The 25,892-nt window shown below is 43.8% G+C and overlaps 1 protein-coding gene across 1 annotated transcript in view; it reads left to right on the forward strand.

Moving 5' to 3' along the window:
* The first annotated feature begins 7,826 nt into the window (after positions 1-7,826).
* Positions 7,827-25,892, forward strand: part of MBP (myelin basic protein) — a 186,943-nt gene continuing 168,877 nt past the window's right edge. The window contains exon 1 of the mRNA XM_070747435.1: positions 7,827-8,723. The gene's annotated coding sequence lies outside the window, so the exon portion shown is untranslated. The remainder of the gene's footprint in view (positions 8,724-25,892) is intronic.

The raw sequence follows: 25,892 nt of genomic DNA on the forward strand, positions 1-25,892 counted from the left end.
CGAGGTACGGACGGATCACCGGAACCTTGAGTATTTGCAGACGGCCCGGAAATTAAACCAGAGACAGATCCGCTGGTCTTTCTTTTTCGCGCGGTTCAATTTCCGCATCAGGTACACTCCCAGTGCCCAGAACCCCCGAGCGGATGCCTTGTCGCGCAAGCCAGAATACACGCACCCGAAGGAGCTGGCCCCTCTGCAGACAGTGTTACCCCCTGCAGCTTTGGCTGCCACTCAGGACCCAGTAGACTTGCGTCACCGTTTACGGGAGGCGCAGCGTGAGGATGGGTTTGTAGCGCAGAGAGTGCGGGAGTTAACACCCAATTCCCCATGGACGTTTCAAGACGGTCTGCTTCGGTACCGGGGGCAGCTGTATGTTCCCGCCGGCCCAGTGAGAGGGTTGATTATGACCCAGTGTCATGACTGTCCAGTGGCGGGGCATTTTGGTCTGTTTAAAACATTGGAGCTAGTCTCTCGGACATTCTGGTGGCCACGCCTCCAAGATGATGTGCGTTCCTATGTGGCCACCTGTGTCCAGTGTCGTACGGCCAAGGGGGTGACTGGAGCCCCACCGGGATTACTGCAACCTTTGCCCACGCCTGAGAGACCCTGGGGTGCCGTGTCCATTGACTTTGTCACTCATTTGCCTTCCTCTGCTCGTTTCACGGTAGTCATGGTGGTGATGGACATGCTCACCAAGATGGTGCATTTTGTCCCTTGCACTAGGGTGCCCACTGCCCAACTCACGGCTCAAATGTTTATTAGTCACGTGTTTCGGTTACATGGACTTCCGGATCGAGTGGTCTCTGATAGGGGCACACAATTCACAGCCCGGTTTTGGCGGGAATTGATGTCGGCCCTGAATGTGTCCGTGTGCCTCGCCTCGACGCAGCACCCCCAGACCGATGGCGGTACAGAAAAAGTGATCGGGATATTGGAACAATACCTGCGGTGTGTAGTGGCGGATCGCCAGACGGATTGGTCCCGGTTTATCCCTGTAGCGGAGTTCGCTTTCAACAATTCCCGTCACTCATCGACCCGGCTCACGCCCTTTTTCGCAAATTATGGATTTCACCCTCGCTTCTTTCCCTTGACCCTCCTAGATTCCCCGGTGCCTGCTGCTGAGGACTTTCTCTCAGAGCTGCAGGCGGTTCACGAGATGGTGAAGAGATACCTGAATAAAGCCAAGGAGGACTACAAGAGGGTGGCTGATCGCTCCAGACGGGATGTGCCCCCCTTGGTGGTGGGGGATCAGGTGTAGCCTCTGAATTACCCCGGCACAAAATATGTAGCCTCTGAATTACCCCGGCACAAACTAGATCCCCGGTTCCTGGGTCCTTTTCCCGTTGAGCGGGTGATTAATCCGGTGGCTTACCGGCTCACCCTGCCGGACAACTTGCGGGTTCACCCTGTGTTTCACCGTTCGCTGCTAGTCCCTGTCCCTCCCGATTGTCCGCTCCGTCCCAATGTTCCCGTGTTTCCTGCCCTGTGTGTTCGTGATCACCTCCCTGAAGCTATGGTACATGACGTTGTGGATTCCCGTTGGGTGGATGGGTGTTTCCAGTACAAGGTGCAATGGGTAGAGGGGGATCCGGATGATTGCTCCTGGGTGGAAGCGGCATTGTTGGACGCTCCCGATCTTCTTCGGGCTTTTCACGCCCAGTTCCCTCAGAAACCGCGTCCTCTCCGCTGGCAGGTGGGGAGGGGCCTTCCGCGGGGGGATGGTGTTGTGGTTCAGCCTGGGACCCCCTCCGGGAATGGCTGATTTGCTGTCGGCTTCCAGCTCAGAGGGAGAGGCTGAGGACCAGGAGGTGCAGACTGACGAGGAAGCAGAATCCCAGGCTGAAGAAGAAGGACAGCCAGAGTTCCACCAGGGGGAGCTCTCCCCAGCAAGCAGCCTGGATTCCCTGGGGGAAGATGCTCATGACATCATAGATATGCGACAAAGGAGAGCTAATCAGAGACGAACTCAATTGGCCAGGTATTTCCAGCATTAGAGGTCACAGCTGGGTTTGGGTGTGGTGCTTGGGAAAGGATAAAAGGCGGCCCCACCCTTCCTGGCTTGTGGAGTTTTATCTTGGAGATTCGTGAGACCTGTCTGTGAACTTTGGTGGCTACAATCCTGGTTTGTGCCTTGGACTATTGAAACCTTGGGGGGGGGGGGGTGCCAGCAAGAAGCTTGTGAAATTGACTGGACATCAGGACCCTGTTGTAACGTATTGTAACCTGTCTGCTGTGAAGACAGGTTTTCCTTTGTGCTTATTTTTTTCCTGCTATAAAATACTTTTGGGATTTTACCAGAGTGTCTGGCTGTTTTTTCAGTGGGTGTGGAGGTCTGGGAAAACCCAGACAGAACAGAGGGGGACATGTATTATTTTTGGGGAAACACAGAAGTTAATAACCAAAGCTGCCCCGAGTCCTCGGAAAGGGGTGGCATACAAATCCAAATAATTAATTAATTAATTAATTAATTAATAAAAATAAATAAATAAATAAATAAATAAATACATACATACATACATACATACATACATACATACATACAGTACAAAATACAAAACTAAGCCAATCCTAATGTGTTATCTGTCTAGATTTACTTTTCTGGTGGAAGTGGCAAATAGACAAAAAACAAGAAACAAATGAATGGTCTATTCAATACTCATTACAAAGAGGGGCAGTGGCTTAGTTGCTTAATGATGCTGGAAAGAGTCTTTGATCTGGCAGTTTGAGTGCTAGAACTGTATAGCAGGATGAACTCTTGTCAGTTGCCTCAGCTTCTGTCTACAATTCAAAATCATGTGGGCCCTTATCGGTAGCTGGGAGCTGTGTGGCAGAAGGCAGTCCCAAAGCAAACACAGAAGAGACCAAGTAGATAGATAGGTTCCACTTTGGAGGGGAGATGAGCTGTTGCTATTTGCAGTCAGTCGGAATTAATCAGATTCCTGATGCCTCTGAGCCTTGCCGGTTGCACTGCCTGTATGCGAGGCACCTCCAGGAAGTGGGAGGGCTTTGGTGACACTGCAGGAAGAGCCGCTCATTTTTCTCTCTAGTATGAAGGCCCGAGGTGGTATTTAACCAGTTTGCACCAGTTCACGCAAACTGCTTGCAGAAATTTGGCCAAGGTCGCCAAACCAGTAGTAACTGCTGGCTGGCAATGCCCCAAAACTGATGACCTGCCTGGATGCTTGTCCTGTCTTGCCTTCATCATGTGCATCCACAGAACTGCTTCCTTCTACCTACACACAGTGTGTGTGTGTGTGTGTGTGTGTCTGTCTGTCTGTCTGTCTGTCTGTCTGTCTGTCTTTCAAAAATCCCAAAACAGCTCAAGTAACTCTGGGGAAGTCAATCATAAATTTGAACACTTGCTAAGCAAGTAGCCATTAAATGAGGACTACTTGTATTTGGTTTGCCTTAAGAGTTCAAAGCCAGTCACACGACCATCTAGCCACACCCATACAGTCACATGACCACCAAGCCATGCCTACCAAACAAGCCACACCCATAGAACTGGTAGTAAAAGAAATTGAATACCACCACTGATGAAGGCAGCTTGCTTCCTGTGATACACCTTGGGAAACCTGCAAGCAAACAGGGCTGGTACCTTAGCAAGCTAAACTACTACTCTCCACGTTGCATTGTGGATTCCTGGATACTGTAAACCTACCACATGCTAATCATTATCATCATCATCATACTGTAAGATGGTTGTGTGGTACCTCCTCTGGCTGCACACTGCAGTGCATTCTTGTTGCTCCAATCCTCTTGGTGAAAATAAAAGGGACCAAATTCTGCCATCCCAACAAATTCCATTGAGTGGAGATCTATGATGGGCCAATCTCCTGTGATCGTGGTTCAGCTCAGAGGGTTTAGAGGGGTCTTGAAGTTCAGAAGCAGGAGCTCCAGCACAACAACAGCCAGATAAAGAGCACTGAGGCAGGAATGCAACCTAAGTAAACATGTCAGACAAAACCTTTCCCTTTTCCCCCAGTTCTCATGAAAATACAGAAAAGAGAGAGGGAACACACCTGCAAGATTCTGTAACTATTTATTTACCCTAATTGTATAACTGCCCATCTCATGATAAGAGATTCTGGGCTGCATATAATAGTACTATTGTTTTTGCAATAAAAGCTTATGCTGATTGGCATTGGATACTTAGTCTGATCTACCTCCAGGGACTGACAGAGAGGGAAATCAATAGCTAAATATGCTTGATGGAAGCACTGTTATGAGTGCTGGTGTCTTGGGAATAGAACAGGTCATACAGGTTTTTGTCAGTAGATGAGCCATCTACCGAAGTTATGCATTCAAACTTCCATGTGGTTTCTCTCCCCCACCTCCATCCTGATCAATGCTGCAAACCTCTTGGAATTACCCAAGGAGGAGGAGGTCTTCAATATGGTTTCCAAATCCTTGTGCAGCAGTACAAATGTAGGCAAATTTCTTGGCACTGGGTGGCAGAGTGAGTGATGGGAAACTGGAAAATGTTAGATACTGCAAATCTCCCCCTTTTAGAGCCATGTTAGTATTGCCACGACAGATGTGATACAGCATATGATCAAATAGGCATTTTGCATGATTGTACCTGGAACTTGCATTGGGGCATATCAATTTTTTCAACTTTCAATTTCCAAATATTAAAGTTGCTCAGACGTTATGACATACCCTGTGGATTGTAAAAAAAAAATTTGGTGACTTTAATAAAATTTAGATATGCTTGGTAAGAAACTCAGCAACTTTTTAAACTTTTGTTTCTTTCATTTTACACCGCTCTATTTCTGTACTCCAATTAGAGTGCCTTTGTTTTTGTGGCATTGCAAAGCTTGGTAATTTCCTGGGTTGTAGCTCTGCTACAAAATGACTGAGATATCTAAATTGGAGTTCTTATTGAACTTTGGCTTTGGCCCAGAGTTCAGAGAGAGTAAGGTTTCTTCCTTCCTCTATGTCAAGGGTTGTAAAACTCAATTTCATTGAAGACTGCATCAGGGCTGTGGTTGAACTGGAGGGGGCGAGTTGTGGGGGGGGACAACTGGGTGGGTGTGGCTGATTGGGTGGGCATGGCCAGTTTGAACGCTACTTCCCAAACTGCTGGCATGTTTCCTCTTCGCACTGGGTAGACTGGGTTGAAGCCCTGCTGGGCCCAATGTTTCCTCTTTGCATTGGGCTGGCATAGGCCAGCCCCTTACATTTTCCAGGAGAGCCCCTCGGGCCAGATCTGACTACATTGAGGGCTGGATCCAGCCTCTGGCCCTTGAGTTTGAAAACGCCTCGCTCTATGTGATCCCATGGAACCACAGCTCTTGTAATGAAGCCTGATTCTGGAACAAGGACAAGTTGACTGTGTAACATAGAGCAGAACTGCAAGAGCAAGTGACAGGCAAATGGATTGGCCTGATGAAGCAGCAGAGAAAATTAGTCCAACTGCTGGCATGGGAAATTGAAAAGGGAGGGAGGAAAGGAGAGGAGGGAGGGAGGAAGTGAGGAAGGAAGGAAGCTGGGAAGGAAGGAAGAAAGGAGGAGAGGAGGGAGGAAGGAAGGAAGGAAGGCAGGAAGAAAGGAAGGAAGGAAGGAAAGGAGAGGAGGGAGGAAGTGAGGAAGGAAGGAAGCTGGGAGGGAAGGAAGCTGGGAAGGAAGGAAGGAAGGAAAGGAGAGGAGGGAGGGAGGAAGGAAGGAAAGGAGAGGAGGGAGGGAGGAAGTGAGGAAGGAAGGAAGCTAGGAAGGAAGGAAGAAAGGAAGGAGAGGAGGGAGGAAGAAAGGAAGGAGAGGAGGGAGGGAGGGAGGAAGGAAGGAAAGGAGAGAAGGGAGGGAGGAAGTGAGGAAGGAAGGAAGGAAGCTGGGAGAGAAGGAAGGAAGGAAGCTGGGAAGAAAGGAAGGGAGGGAGGGAGAGTGGAGGGCGGGAGGGAAAAGGAGTGATAAAGTGAAGTGTTGAGAAAATGATTCCTCAATCCAATCCTCACACAGGCAACTCCGGGAAAAAAAAAGCAGATTGGGTAAGTGGCCATGGGAAGGGACTGTCCCAAAGTTCAGCTTAACAACCAATTGCAGGTCCTCAGCATTGCTATGTAGATTGTGTAATCCTTGGATATGGTTCAATGCACATCAGCACACCGAATGATGACCGCATATTGGAATTCGCTCTGGGAGAAGACAGTTCATCAATGAATTGGTGCCAGGGTGTCTCAGTCAGGGGCTGATTTCAGGATTGCAGGTGGGGACATGCAACCCTGTGATTTCCAAGCAGTCACAGCGGTGTCATTGCATTGAGGATGAGACACTCGTGAACGTGACTCCAAGGATCAAACTATATCTTACCTGAAAAGCATCGGCAAGAAGCATAGCATCTCCTCCAATCTCCTATATATCTCATGGGGGACAAAAGAAACATACCACGACATGTAGAAAGCCTCCTTCAAGTCCCTCAATAACGACACCCCCTCCTGGGAAACCCTGGCACAAGATCAACCAATATGACACATGCTGATCCACCAAGGCTGCCAGACATCTGAGGCCAGAAGAATATTCAGAACAGTAGAGAAGTGGGCACTCCATAAACCCAGAGCTGCAAATGCTGCGACAATGGTGCCCACATGTCTGCCCAAAATGTGGCAGAACATTTTGCGCCCATATAGGCCTCACCAGCCAGCTGTGGACATATCTTGTATAGCCCACAATCCATTAGATGTCAAGGTCCTTTTCGAACACAATGGACAAACATCAGTATCATATATCATAGCAGTTGAAACAAATTCTGACAACATAGCCCAATGGACTATCTTCTGAGGCACAGGTGGCCCAACCCTTCCCATCAATCTGCTGAGCTTCCCGAAGAAGACCTCATGGAACTAAGTGTGAACAACATCTTATTTGATCTTTCTGGTCTCCTGCCTTTTACAGGGAGGCCTCGGCGCAATCCTGAACTCTGTACTCTACTATACTACAGAAAAAACAATTGCTGCCAATCTGCCTTCCATTGAGGACCTGTTTACTACATGTCAAAAAGGGGGGCGTGAAAATATTTACTGACCCCTCGCATCCTAGACATAAACTGTTTCAACTCCTACCCTCAAAACGTCACTAGAGCACTGCACACCAAGACAACTAGATACAAGAACAGTTTTTTCCCCTGAACGCTCTACTCACTCTACTAAACAAATAATTCCCTCAACACTGTCAAACTTTTTACTAAGTCTGCACTTCTATTTCTAATAGTTTTTTCTCATCATTCCAATCATCCATTTCCTCTCATTTAGGGTAACTTGTTGCTTGTATCCCAAGATTTTTATTAATATTGATTGTTCCCTCATTGCTTATTTGGCCTCTATGACAATCATTAAGTGTTGTACCATATGATTCTTGACAAATCTATATTTTCTTTTATGTACACTGAGAGCATATGCACCAAGACAAATTCCTTGTGTGTCCAACCACACTTGGCCAATAAAGAATTATATTCTATTCTACTTTTGCAAGAGGAGGGAGCCTATTTCACATGTCATCACGAGCAGGGATTCGCTTCCCATTCACGAAAACCCGCCTCGGGTCTGTTGAGGAACCTTCCCCGCCACTCGACTGAATGGGCCTCACCCTCGCCCCAAAGTCTAAACACGCGCCATTGCCATTACCACCACCCCCTTTTTTAAAGGAGAGCTGCCGACTTAGCATCCTGAGGACTGGGATTTCTCTCTCCCCCTCCCTCTCCAATCCCCTTCCTCATAAAGAGAAAGTCTCGCCCGACCGCCCCCCCCCCCCCCCCCCCCCCCCCGTGTTTACATTCACGCCTTTCGGTCGGCTCTTCCTGGTTTGTGCTGGAAAGCCTCCGCAGGAGCCCCACCCACCCCCTCGGTGCTCAGACAGCTCCGCGCACCCGGGTCGGCGCGAAGGTGTTTCGGGAGGGAAGGAAGCAGCGGGGGAAGCGTGGCCGAGGGCAGCTCCCGGTTCTGGAAGGAGCAGGCCCACCCCTCCACTCCACGAGCCCGTGTCTGAGCGCGGGCTAGTGGCGGCAAGCGAGGACAGCTGTCATTGTGACGGGCCGGCAGCTGCAAGCACGCGCTCCCTCGGGAGCCTTTAGATCACAGAGCTCCTCTCACCTGCACGGCCAGGGAGAAAAAAACCTTTCTCTCTCCCTCATCTTCTCTCTCGCTCTCCCTTTCTCTCCTCCTCTCCCCATCTTCTCTGTCCCTCCCTCCCTCCCTTTCTCTCTCCTCTCTCTCGTTCCTTCTTCCCTCTCTTTCTCCTTCGCCTTCTCCTCCTCTTTCCCTCCCTTCCCTCCCCTTCTCCTCTCTTTGTCCCTCACTCCTTCTCTCTCTTTCCCTCTACTTCTCTCCCTGCTTCCCTCCTTCTCCTCTCGCTCTCCCTACCTTTCTCTCTCCGACTCCCTCCTTCTCTCCTTCTCCTTCTCCTCTCCTTCTCTCTGTCCTTCACTTCACTTCCTCTCCCTGTCTTTCCCTCTCCTCCTCTCTCCCTTCCTCTCCCTCTCTCTCCTTTCCTTTCGCCTCCTCCTCCTCCTCTCTCTACCCCCTCCCCCTCTTCTGTCTCTGTCCCTCTGTCCCCCCACCCTCTCTCTTTCTGGACTGACGAGGCAAGGCAGACCACGCTTCGGCAGGCGCGAAAGAAAAGGAAGAAGTGGCTTCCTCTGACTGACAGCATTTATTGATCGGCCACGCCAGGGCAAGCAAGTGGCGGAGAACCGACCGGCGGGAGATCGCCCCTCAGCCTCGTTTCTTCCGGTAGGCTCCAACACCTGACCCGCCAAGCTAGCCTGACCCTTCTACTTCCCAAAGGCCGCCTCTCTCTCTCTCCCTCCCTTCCCTCCTCCCTTCCCTCCCGCCTTAGAGATTTCCTTCATTGTGCAGCTGAGCTGCGTGGATGGGGGAGTCCCCCTCGGTCTTCACCCCAGCTCTTCTATTTCTCTGCTTTGGCTGCTGAAGACACCCCTCCCCAACCCGGAGCAGGCGAGGCCCAACCGAAAAGAGAGAAGACGGGGTGGAGGTGGGGGGGGGAACCAAGCCTTCCAGCACGCGGGAACATCTTGGGTGCGTTCCGACAACCTTCCGCGGGTTTTATTTCGGGGCTGTTGTCTCCTCGGTGGGAGTTGCCCGAGGATTTAAAGAAGGAGGCGGAGGGAAGGAGGGTGGCAACGAAGCTTGCGGAGGGGGGAAATGGGGGGGAGAGACGGTCGATTGTGACAGGCTGCTGAACATCTGGTGCAAAGCGTTGGCATTAACTGGGATGAGTCTCGGATTAATCCGTCTCCCACGCGTGAAATCGCATATCTCAATATTGTGATCTGGCTGGCGGAAACGGGGAGGAAGCTCTTCCCCCGTTGTGTAGTCCTTTATCGAAACAATCATAGGCACAGAAGGCAAGTTTATTGTCTCTTTCCCTCTTGGCCTAAAGGTGCAAAGAAAGGTTGGTTATTTTGCTGTTCTGGGTATACTTTGGGGCATGGTACTGTGGCATCCCCCCAGCTAAGGTCAGATAACTTGGCCTTGGTTGGAGTACAGTAATAAGGAACATTATGGTTGCATTCACTTGCAACACCAAACCTTGTCAATGCTGCATTCACCTATCCTAAACTTGGTTTGGTGCCACCATCAGATTTTATGTGTAGGGGGCATAGCATTTTGAGAAAATCCAGCTGTTTGCATTAGCTTATGTCTTGGTGTATTATGCCGACACCCCCCCCCCCCCCCCCAATGGATTTATTCAAGAACCAATGTTTAGGTTGGCCATTCAACCTGAGAGTGCATTGTGCATACTAGCAGTATGATATCTTGACATGAAATCATTATGGTAGCAAAGAACTATAGCTGGAAAGGCCTTCCAAGTATGTTCACTATGTGGTGGATGGAGATGAGCAAGGCTTTTCCTATGGCCCAAGTTGAATTAGAGCTCCCACTCTCCTCTAACAGTAAGGAGTGTAATACAGTAATGGAATTGTAAATAAAATTTTGTTCTGAAAAAGAGGAGATTCTATAGCAGAGAAGAGAATTCAGAAGCTGGACAGGGAAAAAGTGGCCCTGATGCTTTTTTGCTGTTGGTTGCAGTCAAGAAATAGGGAGTTGGTTGGTTGAATGAATGAATGAATGAATGAATGAATGAATGAATGAATGAATGAATGAATGAATATAAACTCTGTGCTCATCCTTGTGAGATGTCTTCTTACTCAAATGGCATCATTAGAAGAATGTGTGTCTGATTGCAAAGTTGGCATTTCATGATTTCGTGAAAATAAAAGCTGGAAATAAATCTGCCAAATTTCATCAAACAGTAAAAAAAAAAACTGTTTTGACAGGTGCCATGCAATTGAACCAGAAAAGAGGAATTAAGTCTTTTCCGTTCCTCTCTCCACCACCATTGCTACAAGATTATTTTTTTTTGCTTTGCTTTGGAGTTACATCTTCCTGTTCCCAAAAGAAAACAACTTAGTAAATGCTTCTAACTCAGTAACATTCTCTAATTCTTCAGCCAAGATTTCCTACTATCATTTTTAGCAAATGTGGCAGTGATGCATATTCCTGAAAGGAAAGAACCTTAAATCTGTAGTGCATTAACTTGCAGGGCCCTCTAATGTACTGACCTACATTTATGACTAGCTTGGAAATTTCTGCTGATAAAAACTTAGCAGTAAATTGGCTTTTCCAAAACACACCTGTGATGCAGGTATAATAAATCTGTTTGCCAGCAAATTACAAAGTGCTGGCTATGGTTTTTAAAGCGCTGCATGGCTTTCTGTGTAGGCTTGCGTACAGTTGCTGCTTATTTGTCTTGCCAGAGTTTGGGGTCAGGCCATTTCTGGAATGTTTTGCCTCGAAGGGATTTATCATTTTGTTGGATTTTGAAAAGGCCACAAACCATTTTAAAATAAAAACAAAAAACATTACTTAGGCAATGTTTTTTTTTAAAAAAAAATCCATGTTGCATTCTCTAATTTGAACTTTGGTTTTATTACTGCAAACAAATAAAACATAACAGTTAGTGGCCTAAAATGTCTTCAGGTGAATTCTTGGAAACTTGATGAATGTATTGATTTAGGTCTTTTTGGCAATAAAAGGAAATGCCTTGCGACTTCTTCTCAGATGTCTGCTGTCACAGGGTCACCTACAGTCTTGAGAGTTCTACTCACATATTAACTACTTTTGATTCTGTTTAACCTTTTTGGATCAGCCAAGGTCAGCAGTCTGCCACTGTGGACCAATTGGTGGTATAAGAAATAAAATTAACTGAATAAACAAATAGGATCAGGTTTTCCAGCTTAACTCCTGTACATCCTGATTGAGTTAAACATCCCATTATGTCCTGATTTGCCAATTATTAACAGAAACTTGCACAAAACGTTAAACACTTAACTCGTGGTTTATGAACATAATGCAAGGGGCCAACCTTTCCTTCTGACATAAAGGCCAAAATTATTGGGGGAGGGGATGGGAAGGACAGCAAGAGGTGTAATGACATTGGCGTGGAAGTGTGATTCACATGGTTTTCAAAGCGGAAGGTCCTTGTTTTTCAAAGCAGCATTCAGACTACTTTAGGGTTTACATTAGTTTTTGAATTCACTATATCAAGATATGAATGTTTACTTTAAAAATTGAGAAATGGATAATATCTAGAAAAGAGTTTGATGCTACACGTTTTCTGTTCTAGCACTTCATTCATTATGTGAACTGGAATATACGAAGCCAGTCAAACGCGTGAAAAGTTGAATGCTTTTTAGATCCACTTAAACTGATCATGATATTTTGGCATTGTACAGGTCCTATTCGTGTCTTATGCTTCCCCCTCCCCCCTTCAATCAATCAATTGTTGGGACAGATTCTTACAGTTTTCTTGACTAGGTTTTTCAGAAATGGTTTGCCATTGTTTCTTTCCTAGGGCTGAAAGAGAAATGACTGGCACAAGGTTTCCCTGCTGGTTTTGTGCTTAAAGCAGGGCAAAAATTCATGGTCTGGTTTCTAGCCTGATGCCTTAACCACCAAATCAGTACTCTCTGGCTTATAAATAGGATGCTGTAACTCACATAAGAACGGCGTGCATAAGTGCACTTATGTACCTAATGTCCCTGTCCTACTGTCTTATTATCCTTTCTATTACTACGTTCTACTTATGCTATGTTAAGTTATGTTAATATGTACTATGTACTATACTTGTTTGACAAACAAAAATAAAATAAAATAATAAAATAAATAAAATAAATAAAATAAATAAAATAAATAAAATAAATAAAATAAATAAAATAAATAAAATAAAATAAATAAATAAAATAAATAAAATAAATAAAATAAATAAAATAAATAAAATAAATAAAATAAATAAAATAAATAAAATAAATAAAATAAATAAAATAAATAAAATAAACAAAACAAAACAAAACAATAAATAATAAACTGGGGAACTTAAACAGTGTTCGTATGTGTGAATTTCAGTTCCCAGAATTCACAACAATAATCATGCTAAGGAATCCTGGGATTTGTCATCTGGAAGGTTTCCAGGAGGAGAAGGCTATCTAAGACTCGTGATTCCAACTCCTACATTCTTCTGCAAGTCAGCTCATCCTTCCTTTGGTCTCCAAGGCCCTCACGACCTACGGGCCTGATTGAGGAGGTCAATTAAAAGACAGAATATACAGTAGATGCAATAGGTAGGAAGGCACTCTGAATCTAATCATGTCCCTCATCAAAAGAGAGGGAGAGCAGGAAATACCTCAACTTTGAGGAGGGATTCAGTAGTGAGTGAGCCAGCGCCCCTTATGAGCCGACCGGTCTCTTACTGCTGGAGCAAGTATTTACCATTCAGAACATATCCTTGGCTAGTAGTTGTCTCCAGCAATCCCTCTTTTCCTTCCTCCTTTGTCGACTAAGCTGATCCTAAGACTAGTGAGGCCTTACTAAACCACATTGTAGAGATTCTGAAGGAAAGCACGCATCCTGTTTGGTCAAGGACTGAATCAAAAGAGGGTGAGGGCAGGAAATACCTCAACGTTTATAACCTTTGATTCAGCCCTAAATGGTCATGGGCGGTCTTAACCCATACTTGGAGGCTAGCTCCTCCCCTCTTGGAGAAAACCCAGTTTGCTTGTGTTTGAGGAAACATGACTAGTAATTCCTCAGCAAACAGAATACGCTGAGCTAAAATTCCTACGTTTATTCCACTATGTCCTATTCAGACATATTGATAGTCTAAATAATTATAACAATATAAATATTGTTGGGAAGTGTGTTTAATAGGAAAGTGAACACAAGAACAAGGGGACACAATCTGAAGTTAGTTGAAGGAAAGATCAAAGGCAACATGAGAAAATATTATTTTACTGAAAGAGTAGTAGATCCTTGGAACAAACTTCCAGCAGACGTGGTTGGTAAATCCACAGTAAATGAATTTAAACATGCCTGGGATAAACATATATCCATTGTAAGATAAAATACAGGAAATAGTATAAGGGCAGACTAGATGGACCATGAGGTCTTTTTCTGCCGTCAGTCTTCTATGTTTCTAAATATGATTTCAACAATCGAGTTATGGAAGCGTGGAACTCATTACCGGACTCAATTGTGTCAACCCCTAACCCCCAACACTTCTCCCTTAGACTCTCCACGATTGACCTCTCCAGGTTCCTAAGAGGCCAGTAAGGGGCGTACATAAGTGCACTGGTGTGCCTTTCGTCCCCTGTCCAATTGTCTTTCCTTTCTTTCACCTATCATATATATTCTCTTCCTTTCATATATCCTCTCCTCTAAGTTCACTTTTACCCTCATATATATTACCACATGTCTATTTTTCTTCCTATGTATTTGTGTATTGGACAAATGAATAAAATAAGTAAGTAAGTAAGTAAGTAAGTAAGTAAGTAAGTAAGTAAGTAAGTAAGTAAGTAAGTAAGTAAGTAAATAAATTGATCACACTTATGTAGGGTGGCATGGAAACAGAAAAAACATCACCCCAAAGCCATTAAGATAACAACAGGAGCAAGCACATGTCCTAAGCCCAGGAGATAGGAAAGTATTTGAAAGAGACTTAGACTGGTTCCCCACTAACCCACAGTGGTAAAAGGAGGGAAGGAACAGAGGTAGACTTATATTATTACAGTCTATCTCAATAAAGTATATTTCTGGTTTTCCTGTGGTCAGTTTCTTGATCTGATCTAACCAAGGGTAGGTTCTACGTACTTTTGCTACCGGTTCAGAGTAGTGCTGAAAGTGCACATTTTGCTCTTGTGCGTGCCCCCCTTGCTTCTGGGTTAAATTCGTCTGCACATGCGCCGGAGGCTTTTCTCATGCACAGAGGATTATTTTCGCTTAAATTTGACTCTGGTAGATGGATTTCAAGCCAGAGGACCAGTATGAGGGCATGTCCATCTGGCCATCACTGCTGGTTCGGTGAGAGGGGGAAAATTCTCACTGCCGGTTTTAGAGAACCGGTCCAAAACAGCAGGAACCTACCTGTGGGTCTAAACTATAGGCATGATTACTTATATTTTAAGTCATTTGTTTAGTTTTTCTTCTGCTGGATATTTGTTGTATGACTGGCTGTTGTTTCATATAGTTGTCATTATCTACAAAATGCAGTATTGTATAATTCTCTTCTTTAAGGTGTCAGAATAAGTGAAGTTGAAATAAATGCAATGTACATGTGCTGGCCTTTTCTAAAAACACAAAGATGTTATGTCACCTTAAAGGCTATTTCACTCTATTTACTGCATTATTTCATAAACCAGTGATGGCAAACCTTTTTGCCTGGAATGCCAAAAAAGCATGGGCATGCGCTATTGCGCATGCGCAAGTGCCCACATCCATAATTCAATGCCTTGGGATGGCAAAAACATCTTCCCACACTCCCTGGAGGTCCTCTGGAGGCTGGAAATGGCCTGTTTCCCAACTTCTGGTGGGCCCAGTAGACTCGTGTTTCCCCCTTTCCAGGTTCCAAAGGCTTCCCTGGAGTCAGGGAAGAGTAAAAACGCCCTCCCCCACCCCTCAGAGACTCTTTGGGAGCCAAAAATGCCCTCCCAGAGAGTTCTGTGTGGAACCAAAAATCTGCTGACCAGCACACACACACACCATGTTGGAGTTGAGCTAGGGCAACAGCTCGCATGCCAGCAAATATGGCTCTGCATGCCACCTGTGGCACCCGTGCCATGGGTTCACCATCACTGTCATAAACTATTTATGAATTCATATCTACTTTAGCATACATATATTGCATTGCCCAGAAACAATAATTCTTTAATGAGAAGAAATTAAATTCTAAAAGGAGCTTAAAGAAATTACCTGCTAGAAGTTTGGACAGAATTAAACAGTAAAAATTCACATAACAATGTTGAATATATCAAAGGTATTCATAAAAGAGTGATACTGAATTGACTGATTCATTCGGATCTTATCCTCCTTTGAAGGATACAGTATATACATTAGTTTTATTTCTCTTGTATGTGAATATAACTATATTAATGTTTGATTCATTTGTTACATGGAATCAAGTTGGTGTTCACCATATAGATACATTTTCTGCATTATGATCTGTCTCTACTCTCATCCTTCAAGCCTTCCTACAGTCCACTCATCATGACCACTATAACTGAGCTCACCCACCTTGCTGCTGGTTGTCCTCTCTCCTTTAAGGAAAGGAACCTTTCCCCAGATTCAGGACCTTCTCTAAAGAGCTAGGTCTTCACACAATATGTCCAAATATGACCATTGAACCTGGTCATTACACCAAACTCTGGGTTGATTTGTTCAGTTATCCATTTGTTCAGTTCTATAATACTAATCAATAGTGTTCCATAATACAAAAGTTCAAAAGTATCAATATTTTTCCTATACTAAATAATAATAACAACAACAACAAAGTTGGAAGGGACCTTGGAGGTCTTCTAGTCCACTTCCCTGCTTGGACAGGAAACCCTACAATACTTCAGACAAATGGTTATCCAACATCTGCTTAAAAACTTCCAGTATTGGGGCACTCACAACTTCTGGAGGCAAGCTGTTCCACTGATCAACCGTTCTGTCAGGAAATTTCTCCTTAGTTCTAAGTTACTTCTCTCCTTGTTTAGTTTCCACCCATTGCTTCTTGTTCTACCCTCAGTTGCTTTGGAGAATAGGTTGACTCCTTCTTCTTTGTGGCAACCCCTGAGACATTGGAACACTGCTATCATGTCTCGCCTGGTCCTTCTTTTCATTAAACTAGTCATGCCCAGTTCCTGCAACCGGTCTTCATATGTTTTAGTCTCTAGTCCCCTAATCATCTTTGTCGCTCTTCTCTGCACTTTTTCTAGAGTCTCAATATCCTTTTTGCATCATGGCGACCAAAACTGAATGTAGTATTCCAAGTGTGGCTTTACCAAGGCCTTATAGAGTGGTAGTAACACTTCCTGTGATCTTGATTCTATTCCTGTATTAATGCAGCCTAGAATTGTGTTGGCTTTTTTGGCAGCTGCTGCACACTGCTGGCTCATATTTAAATGGTTGTCCACTAGGACTCCGAGATCCCTCTCACAGTTACTACTGTTGAGCAATGTACCACATATAGTGTACCTGTGCATTTTGTTCTTCTTGGCTAAATGTAGAACCTTATTTTTTTCACTGTTGTGAAAAAGTCCATTTATCACTTCTATATTGTCATAGGGAAATACCATTTACTTGCACAATATACATCTTTGTAGACATATAAGACACAAGATGGCTTTTGAGTATCCTTCTGAAGGTTTTCATAGCTGCTCTGCCAAGTACAATATTAGTCTGTGGAATATTTCTTGTCTGATTGTTCCTTTTACTATTTGGTTGATCCCAAAATGCAGAAGGAATCTACTACTTTGGATATCTTCCCTGTTAATTTTAATTATTAACAATTAAACATTAACAATTAGAGGGAGAACAATTTATACACAATTAAAAATAGTTTATGTGGTTTAGTGATTTAATTGTTTAAAGTCTTCTTCCCCCAGGAGTCTGATTTATGCAGGTGTTTTTATACATAATTTTATAAAAATTAGGATTTTTATAAAAATCATTAAGGTTACCAGATCTGAAGTGCCAAAATAAAGGCAAATATAGGCAGATGCCAAGAGATCTTTAAAAAGAGAAAAAGCCCCACAAAGCCTTTGTGGCCAATTTATGATTATCTGGATTTCTATACAGTGGTCCCTCGACTTGCGCGTTCTCGATTAGCGCGAAACGCTGCAACGCGGTTTTTCAAAAAATATTATTTAAAAAATAAAATATTAAAATATTATTTAAAAAAAAATAAAATATTAAAAAATAATTTTTTTTTTATTCTGTTCCCTGAATGGAGACCGCCGGCCGCTCAATCGGGCCGGCAGGGAACAGAATGGGGCCTTCCGCGGCGGGGCTGGTAAGGGGGGGAGCCGAGGGGGGAGCCGAGCCCAGCCCCGTGGCATTCGCTTTCCTCCCGCCGGCAGCCGACTGATCGTGGGCTCCTTCGCAACCTCGGAGAGCTTCCTGGTTTTCGTGAGCTTTCATGCCCCGGAAGCTCTCCGAGGTTGCGAAGGAGCCCACAATCAGTCTCGGCTGCGGGTGGGAGGAAGGCGAATCCCCCGTGGGCTCCGTTACATCTTCCGCTGCCAGCCAGGCCATGCTGGCGGCAGCGGAACAATCGCTGGGTGGAAGGCGTGCTCGGCTCTGCCGCTCCAGCCGCTTTCGGCCGAGCCTCCCCGGCCAAGCAGCCAGGGAAGTCGAGCCAGGCGTGGCGGCGGCAGCGCTGCTTCTCCGGTCGCCCGGTCCTCTCCTGCCTCCTGCGCCGATGTTCCCCGCTGCGACGGAAGGCAGTCGCTTGGCTAGGGAGGCTCGGCCGAAAGCGGCTGGAGCGGCAGAGCCGAGCACGCCTTCCACCCAGGGAGTCCTGCCCTTTCATCCCCGCCGACCACAGGGGCGAGGGGTGGGGATGAAGGGGCAGGACTTCCCGGGCGGAAGGCGTGCTCGGCTCTGCCGCTCCAGCCGCTTTCGGCCGAGCCTCCCTAGCCAAGCGACTGCCTTCCGTCGCAGCGGGGAACATCGGCGCAGGAGGCAGGAGAGGACCGGGCGACCGGAGAAGCAGCACTGCCGCCGCCACGCCTGGCTCGACTTCCCTGGCTGCTTGGCTGGGGAGGCTCGTCCGAAAGCGGCTGGAGCGGCAGAGCCGAGCATGCCTTCCGCCCGGGAAGTCCTGCCCCTTCATCCCCACCCCTCGCCCCTGTGGCCGGCTCATCCAGGGGGGCGTGTGTGGACTGGCAAGCGGCAAGCGGGAAGACCAAGGGAAGGTTCCTTCAGCCGCCCAACACCTGATCCGCTCCGCAGCGCGGCAGCAGCGAGGAGCCGAAGATGGGGTTTCCCCTTTGCCTTTACCCCATCTTCGGCTCCTCGCTGCTTCCGCGCTGCGGAGCAGATCAGCTGTTGGGCGGCTGAAGGAATCTTCCCTTGGTCTTCCCCGCCGCCCACACGCAAACTCCACCATCTGCGCATGTGCGGCCATGAAAAAAAAATGGCGCACATGCGCAGATGGTGGTTTTACTTCCGCATCCAATATAACGCGGAAATCGGTTAGCGCGGGAGGTCTTGGAACGTAACCCCCGCGCTAACCGAGAGATCACTGTAATCCAAAATTTGTGGCACTACTATAAAGTTTACCTTAAGCATGAAGTAGGCATTAAAACAATAACAACCTCATTCTGAAACATGTTGTGTTTGAATTTTTTTTTACAAAAAATAAACTGTAGCATGAAACAATTGATAACAATCTCACTTGTTTATGTATTGTAGGGCTATAGTCTCTTGCGTTTATGTTTTGCTTTATCTTGTAATTTTGCACATCTAAAATCTCTGCTGTCTTGATGAATGGAAAAATTGGATATACATTGGAGAGAGGAAGCAATTGCAGAGCTGATTAAGGTCAATCATAGAAATCCCATTGGAAGTATCACTTATGCTACAATATATGTCAGATGAATACAATGGTTTAATAACTATTTAGCTAGGATTAAATCTCTGGCTGATCTCAATGACACTTATTTCTAAGTAGACTTGTAGAGGATTTCATTATAGAGTTTACTTGTACAATTAGACAGCTGGCCCAAAGATACTTTTCTAATTCATTACTTTATTACTACTACATTCAGTCTGATAATTTGTTTTTAAATATCTGAAATACCATCCATCAGAGAAATGAAAGTAAATTGCTGTTCTAAATACACTAGAATAAGAAAAATGTTCTGATCGTAAAATAATAACTAAACCAAAGAATTTATGATCGAAACAAACAATTATTTTCCTATCAATTTATGCTGCCATATTTTTGTCAAGCCTCATATTGACAGATGGTGTTGTATAAATAGCTATAATAATTGAATAATCAACTATGTGAAAAAATTACTTCGGTTTTTACAGTCTGTTTTAATTTGATAGATAAGCAATTGTTTTTCTTTCCTTTTCTCCCAAGAGGAAAAAAAAATGCCCCTGAGACCAGCACTCAGTGACAAATTGTTTCACCTTTGTGTCCTTTTATAACAATGTTTTGTTTCATTAGACAGTTGTCTATCCTAGAGTCTGCAGCCTTTTGAACTTCCTGCATTTCATTTGATTTCAAGGAAAAATAATAAAATTCCAGGGAACTCATACAAGATGTTTTAGATCAGGAAGTTTGCTGCAAAATGATGGGGCGAGTGGTAACATCTGTGCTCTCTTCCACTTTAAAAGCTGCAGTGAGCTCAAAAACCTAAAATCTAAACCAGGAGTGAAATTCAGCAGGCCCTGACAGATTCTTGAGAACTAGTAGCAGAAATCTTTGAGTAGTTCAGAAACCCACAAACACCACTTCTGGCTGGCCCCAGAGTGGGGTAGGAATGGAGAATTTGCAGTATCCTTCCCCTGCCACGACCACCAAGTCATACCACCACCCACCAAACCACCCGCAAAGAACTTTTAGTAAAAAAAAAAAGACCCCGTGATTTCACCACTGATCTAAACATATTCAAAAGTGCCTTGAAAGTGGGGTAGAACAACTGAAGTAATTTTCACTTGGGCTATTGTATAAACCAGTGATGACAAACCTTTTTATCCTTGGGTGCCAAAAGAGTGTGGCCACATGCTATTGCACATTTGAGAGTGCCCACATCCATAATGCAATGCCTGGGGAGGGCAAAAACACCTTCTCCCGCCCACCAGAGGCCCTCTGGAGGCCAGAAACGGCCTGTTTCCCAACTTCTGGTGGCCCCAGTAGGCTCGTGTTTTGCCCTTCCCAGACGCCAAAGGCTTCCCTGGAGCCAGGGGAGGGTATAAACGCCCTTCCCCATCCTCGGAGGCTTCTGGAAGCCAAAAACGCCCTCCCACAGCCTCTGTGCGAGCCAAAAATCAGCTGACCAGCACACATATGCATATTGGAGCTAGGGCAACAGCTTGCATGCCAACAGATATGGCTCTGCGTGTCACCTGTAGCACCCATGCCATAGGTTCACCATCACTGGTATAAACCTTTGGAACAGAACTTCTTTTCAATGATAGTTTGACTTGAGCATCTTCTAAGGCTGATTTTCAAGCCAACATCACAATATTGCTTCTAAAGTAAACAATTGTGTTGCTTCACACATTTTATTTGAGAACTATTAAAGAGGATATTGTATGTCATTCCAATCCCTGTTTGACAGGTGCAATGGAGAATGTGCTGCTCATTTCCTACGGCAGGAGTCTCCAAACTTGCCAACTTTAAGACTTGGGCAACTCCTCATGGAGAATGTTGGGAGTTTGAAGTTCTTAAACCTGCCAAGTTTGGAGACCCCTATCCTACAGTATGGATCACTTCAACTTTTCATGAGCCTTTTTTTGAACTTTGATAAATGACACACAAGGTTCACGTTTGGAGGTAACACGAATTCGTTCATCAGAGCAAATTGCATTTCTTTTTTGCTTGAGCTGAAAGAATCATATTGCCTTTGGGAAGTAATTCTGTTTAATTGAAGCAATTCGGGTCCTCTTGCTGAAGTCTACTTTTCAAAGGGAATTAATTGAGAAATCAAAAGACAGCTGTTAGCACAGCCTCACCTCTGACCAAAGTCCGTATGGCCCAACTACAGTGCATGCTTGTTTTTCTGCTCCAAAAAATAAAAAAATAAAAAATCATAGCAGCTAAAGTAATGAAGGCTTCTAATTTAATTACTTTGTTGGCACATCTAAAAGCTAACATATTTAAATTGCTTCCCATTTTAAAACTCTGTAAAACTTAGCTAATAATGATAAAACTGTTCTAAAATGGTAAGGTGAAATAAGCTAAAAGAGTGTTGTAATCACTTTCCGCACACAACCTTTTTGGCAGAGAAATATACATTACTGACTTATATAGTATCTGGCAAATAGATGTGGATAAATATTGTGATTCTTTGAAAATAATGGGCTAAGAAAGCAAGCATCCTGTTGTTCAACTTTCAAAATAGCCATTTCAAAATTGCTTCAAATTGGCAAACAGTGGGCTATAAGAACTCCCATTATCTCAATTTAACAGTCATCATTAAAAGCATTTGAACAGTACTTTGGAAGAATAGGGATGAGATCGTTAATAAAAAATGAGCATTCATACTATAGATCTGGCACACAAAATGGCTTGTAGCCTTATTCCTGGCCATAAATCCTTAATAGAATGTATTCTTTCAGAAGCTTGCTTCGTCTATTACCTGAGTAATACAACAACATAAATATATTTTCTTCTAATATCTGAATATCACTCTATTTTTTTTTTCTTGGCATAAATCACTAGTCACACTGATATGTCATGCTAAGCTTGATCAATGATGCTTGGTTTCTTGATCCTTTAGAAGTGGCTACGTAAACAAATCAAGAATTATGGGTAGAGAGAGTTGGGAGTTATGGCTTCTTTTTGGCTTCCAACACTTAACTTGCTTTTAGGAGGAAATCAAGCAGAATTGCCAGTCTACATATTGTACAAATCAACTAAAATAATGGGGTGTTTTTTTCATGATTTATCCACCCATTCCCACTGAGGAGGCAAAATAAGGAGCACGCACCAAATAGCATGCATCGCAACATGATGCTCTGAGCACATGAAAGGGACATGTTATTCTTCTTATGAACTGTATATTCATGATTACATGAATCAATGCCATATCAGCAAGTACAATTTCTTCTCAGAAATACTGAGCTTAAAGATCGCTTCCCAAACTTTGACTTTTCTTTGCAAGTTTTTCTGTAGTTTTCAAAAGAATATTAAGGTATAATCAAATGTCTTTGTGCAACTGCAGGCAAAAGTGGTGAGGCTGTGCCTTGTGTTAGTGTTGTGGTTAGCTCTGGCCCAGCTCCTGCCCCAAGGACTGTGGATGTGGGGAACACATCCACATGCTGCAGGCCTGTTTCCCCCCCCCCCCCCGTGAAATCTGCTGATGAAGGCTCCTCTGACCAAGAAGACATGAGTGACAGGGAGGAGGAGAGTGTGGCAGACAGCTTCGAAGGAGATCAATTATCTAGCTCCTCCTTGGATTCAGAACAAGAGTTAATGATACAGCCACGCATGTGGAGAGCGATGCATAGTCAACAACAACTGAGAGATTATTATCAAAGAAAATGAGGCCATCTGTGGTTGGGTGGGGCTGTGGTAATTAGTGAGGCTACTATAAATAGCAGCCTGTGGGTTTGGCCATTGTGGAGGATTATCTGATCGTTGTGTTTCGTGACTGCTTTACTGACTTTGACTTTTTGTGTGCTGATTTTTCCCCGCTTTGAAACTAAATCAGAGCAAAGTGTGTTTCACTTTGTGAAAGAAGAAGGACTGTGAACTGCCTCACAGCTGCAAGCTAAGTATCACAGAACTGATAAGGAACTTGTATAAATTACCAGTTTGTTTGGAGACGAGTGCTCTTTGCTATACCAAAAGAGGGCTTAGTTTAAGTGAATTTTCATTATAAAGAACATTGTTTTGAATTTTCAAATGTGTGTGTGTCTGAAATTTGTACCTGTGAATTTTTGGGAGGATTCTACCAGAGAGCCCGAAAGAACAGTTAAGAACTACAGAACAGAATGACAAAGGAGAAAAAGAGAGCCTGTCAGTGTGATAGTAGTTTGTCAGGGTAACATAGTCTTCCCAGCCCATCATATTTGAGATTTACAATGGGTAGTGTGGACTGGAAATGCTGGGAGTTGCAATTCGACATAACTGAAAGGCCCCAGATGCACAGGCTATATTAAGTGTTTTCTAGCTGTCAATCAGCTGCAGACAAGAAAATTACAACATCTTTTGGAATGCACGAGAACAACATCCTACAACCAAAGTTACATGATTGAGAGGGTGGACTACAACAATTATCAGGATTTTTAAAAAGCTGCTGAAGTTCACTCTGATATACACTCTGGTCATGAATGCTTCTGACCACGACCATATTGGGTTCCAGGCAAAAAAAATCACATTTTTGTTTGCAGCCGATTTCCTTTTCTGCACCATTTTTTTTGTAATCCCCAAATTTCCAAAATTAAATTCAGGTCAAATTCAAGACCAAATCAGGTTGCGACCAAAGTTATGGGACGAATTATGGTCATGATATATATAATTATATATCATGTATATCATATATAATTATAAAAAGTATGATTCTCTTTGCTAATTGGTCTCTTAATATCATTTCTTACATACCAGCAAGGTAAAGGTGCGTGTGTTGTACAGCTTTGTATAACTTCAAATAGCTCGGGATTGGGAATCCAATTATATGTCAGGGTTCCAAGCAATATATTCATTGCAAGCAAAACTCTGAGGCAGGTTATTGGAATTTTCAAATTGGTACATATCTGGTGAAAACCAATTCTGAGGGGCTCCTTGGTTTTCACCTAATTAAAAATAAAAGTCCCCCCCCAACTCCAAATAATTAGTCAAATGGCCCAATCAATGCAGCATTTGCTGGTTTGGTGACATCACTCCTCCTTCCTCCAGCCAAGTGTGAGAACGTTCTTGGTCCCCAAGCGAAATAATTTTATTTTAACTACACAACTGCAGCTATTCTAATCCCCCACTCCCTATTCAGCACTGAAGCTCCAAAGTGGTTTCATCCAGGTCAGCTTCAGGGTTGACATTATGGCTTTGGCCATCATCCTGGTCCCAATGTCAATATGGAATGGAGGAGGCTTGTGTCTTCTTTTGCAATCTTTTAGCTAAAAATACTTGCTGTGTTAACTACTTGTTAAAACAATATGGAAGGCAACAACAAGGTTATCTGCAGGATGTTTTTTAAAAAGTACAAGGTAACAGTTCTGCAATGAAAGAACCCATCCTATTTTCAAAGTCATTGCACACACAATAAATTTTAAGAATGACTTTTATCACAGGGCCATCATCTGGAATTGTTTCATACACCCACACACTCCAATGTCTCTATTGCTTCCTTACATTTTACTTTATTATTGCCAAGTGGAATCTCCATACCATATCAGATAATAATCCTGGTGGTTTTAAGGCAGGCATTTACCTTTGAGTTAGTTGAAAAAGCAGGATGTTTGTTGCAGGTTGTTTATTCCTCTCTCAATGATTTTATTGCAGTTGCCTCCAACTAATTGAATAAAAATTATCTTAAGCTGTCAGTCATGATATTTCTCTGTGCTTGGTTATTAGTTACATTTCTAATAAATGATATTTCAGTTAGTGAGACAAAGATAGTTTTCAGTGCACAGAAATACTCGTTTAATGTAACTTAGTTATAAATGGGCAGAGTGGATTTTAAATATTTGCTCATTTTCACTTTTACAGAATAAACTTTTAATTTATCCTACAAGTAAAAATGTGGACATGCGGTGATTTGTGACAGAAATTGTTTCTAAAATTCATTCAGGAATGGGAGGTGAAGTCCACAAGTCTTAAACTTGCCAAGTTTGAAGACCCTTGCCCCATAACGCCTAAACCAGGGGTCTTCCAGCTTGACAGCTTTAAGACTATTGGACTTCAACTCCCAGAGTTCCTTCTCGAGTCATGCTAGATAGAGTAATTAGATGGCCAAAAATAGCCCCCTTTTTTGCAAGAAAGGGCAATTTTTCGCCCATTTTTTTTTGCAAAAATTGGGTGACTAAAGGATCTGGGAAGCCTGCAGGGAGCTCCTGCAGACTGTGAGAAGGGGGGAAATGGCCCCATTTTTATGAAAAAGCAGGGAAAAAATAAGGCCATTTTTACCACCCTTCAGTGCCCAGGAGCTCTCTGCAGGCTTCCCAGACCCTCTGTACAAAAATGGGATGCAGGGGCAGGACTTCAGGACAGCAAAATGGCTGTATTCAGTGCATAAGATGCACCAATATTTCCACCTTCTTTTAATGGGGGGAATAGGTATGTCTTATACTTTGAAAAATACGGTATTTCCAGTAAATGGTTGTAGGACATCAGACTACATGTGCTGATCTGCTCTGTAAATAGGAAAAAATGTTCTATTTTACACTTTCTGACTGCCCGATATCCACAATAGTGTGTTTATAGCCCTTTCCATATTTGAAATATGTTTGCTATTTGGAAGGAGTTGTCTTTCAAACAATGGTTTGCACAGCTAAAGAAGTAGGTTGAAAGTATGTTGATTGTTTGAAATTGCTTTGTTGGCCATTTTCAATCGCACATTTTTTTAAAAAATATACAATGTACAAAAACTAGAATGTGGCATCAATAAATGATTGTCATCAAGCAAGCAGAAACAGCCGCCTATTAGACAGATCCAGTAATTAATCCTTCAGTGAGGTTCGTGTGATTGCTGCATTTTTAAATTATCATTGAAATCCAGATTCTGTGTGCTTTTAAGTGTAATGCTCTTTTCTCAAACAAACCAAAAATAATGGGCCAATTATTTCCATTTCACTTGCTGCTTCCTTTTGTATTTACAGCCTCAAAAGCTATCATTTTTATGTTTTTTTCCAATTTGATCTGCAGCCGTGCTATATGAAATATTATGA

The sequence above is a fragment of the Erythrolamprus reginae genome, chromosome 3 (assembly GCF_031021105.1).
Source record: "Erythrolamprus reginae isolate rEryReg1 chromosome 3, rEryReg1.hap1, whole genome shotgun sequence".
Classification (NCBI taxonomy): Eukaryota; Metazoa; Chordata; class Lepidosauria; order Squamata; family Dipsadidae; genus Erythrolamprus; species Erythrolamprus reginae.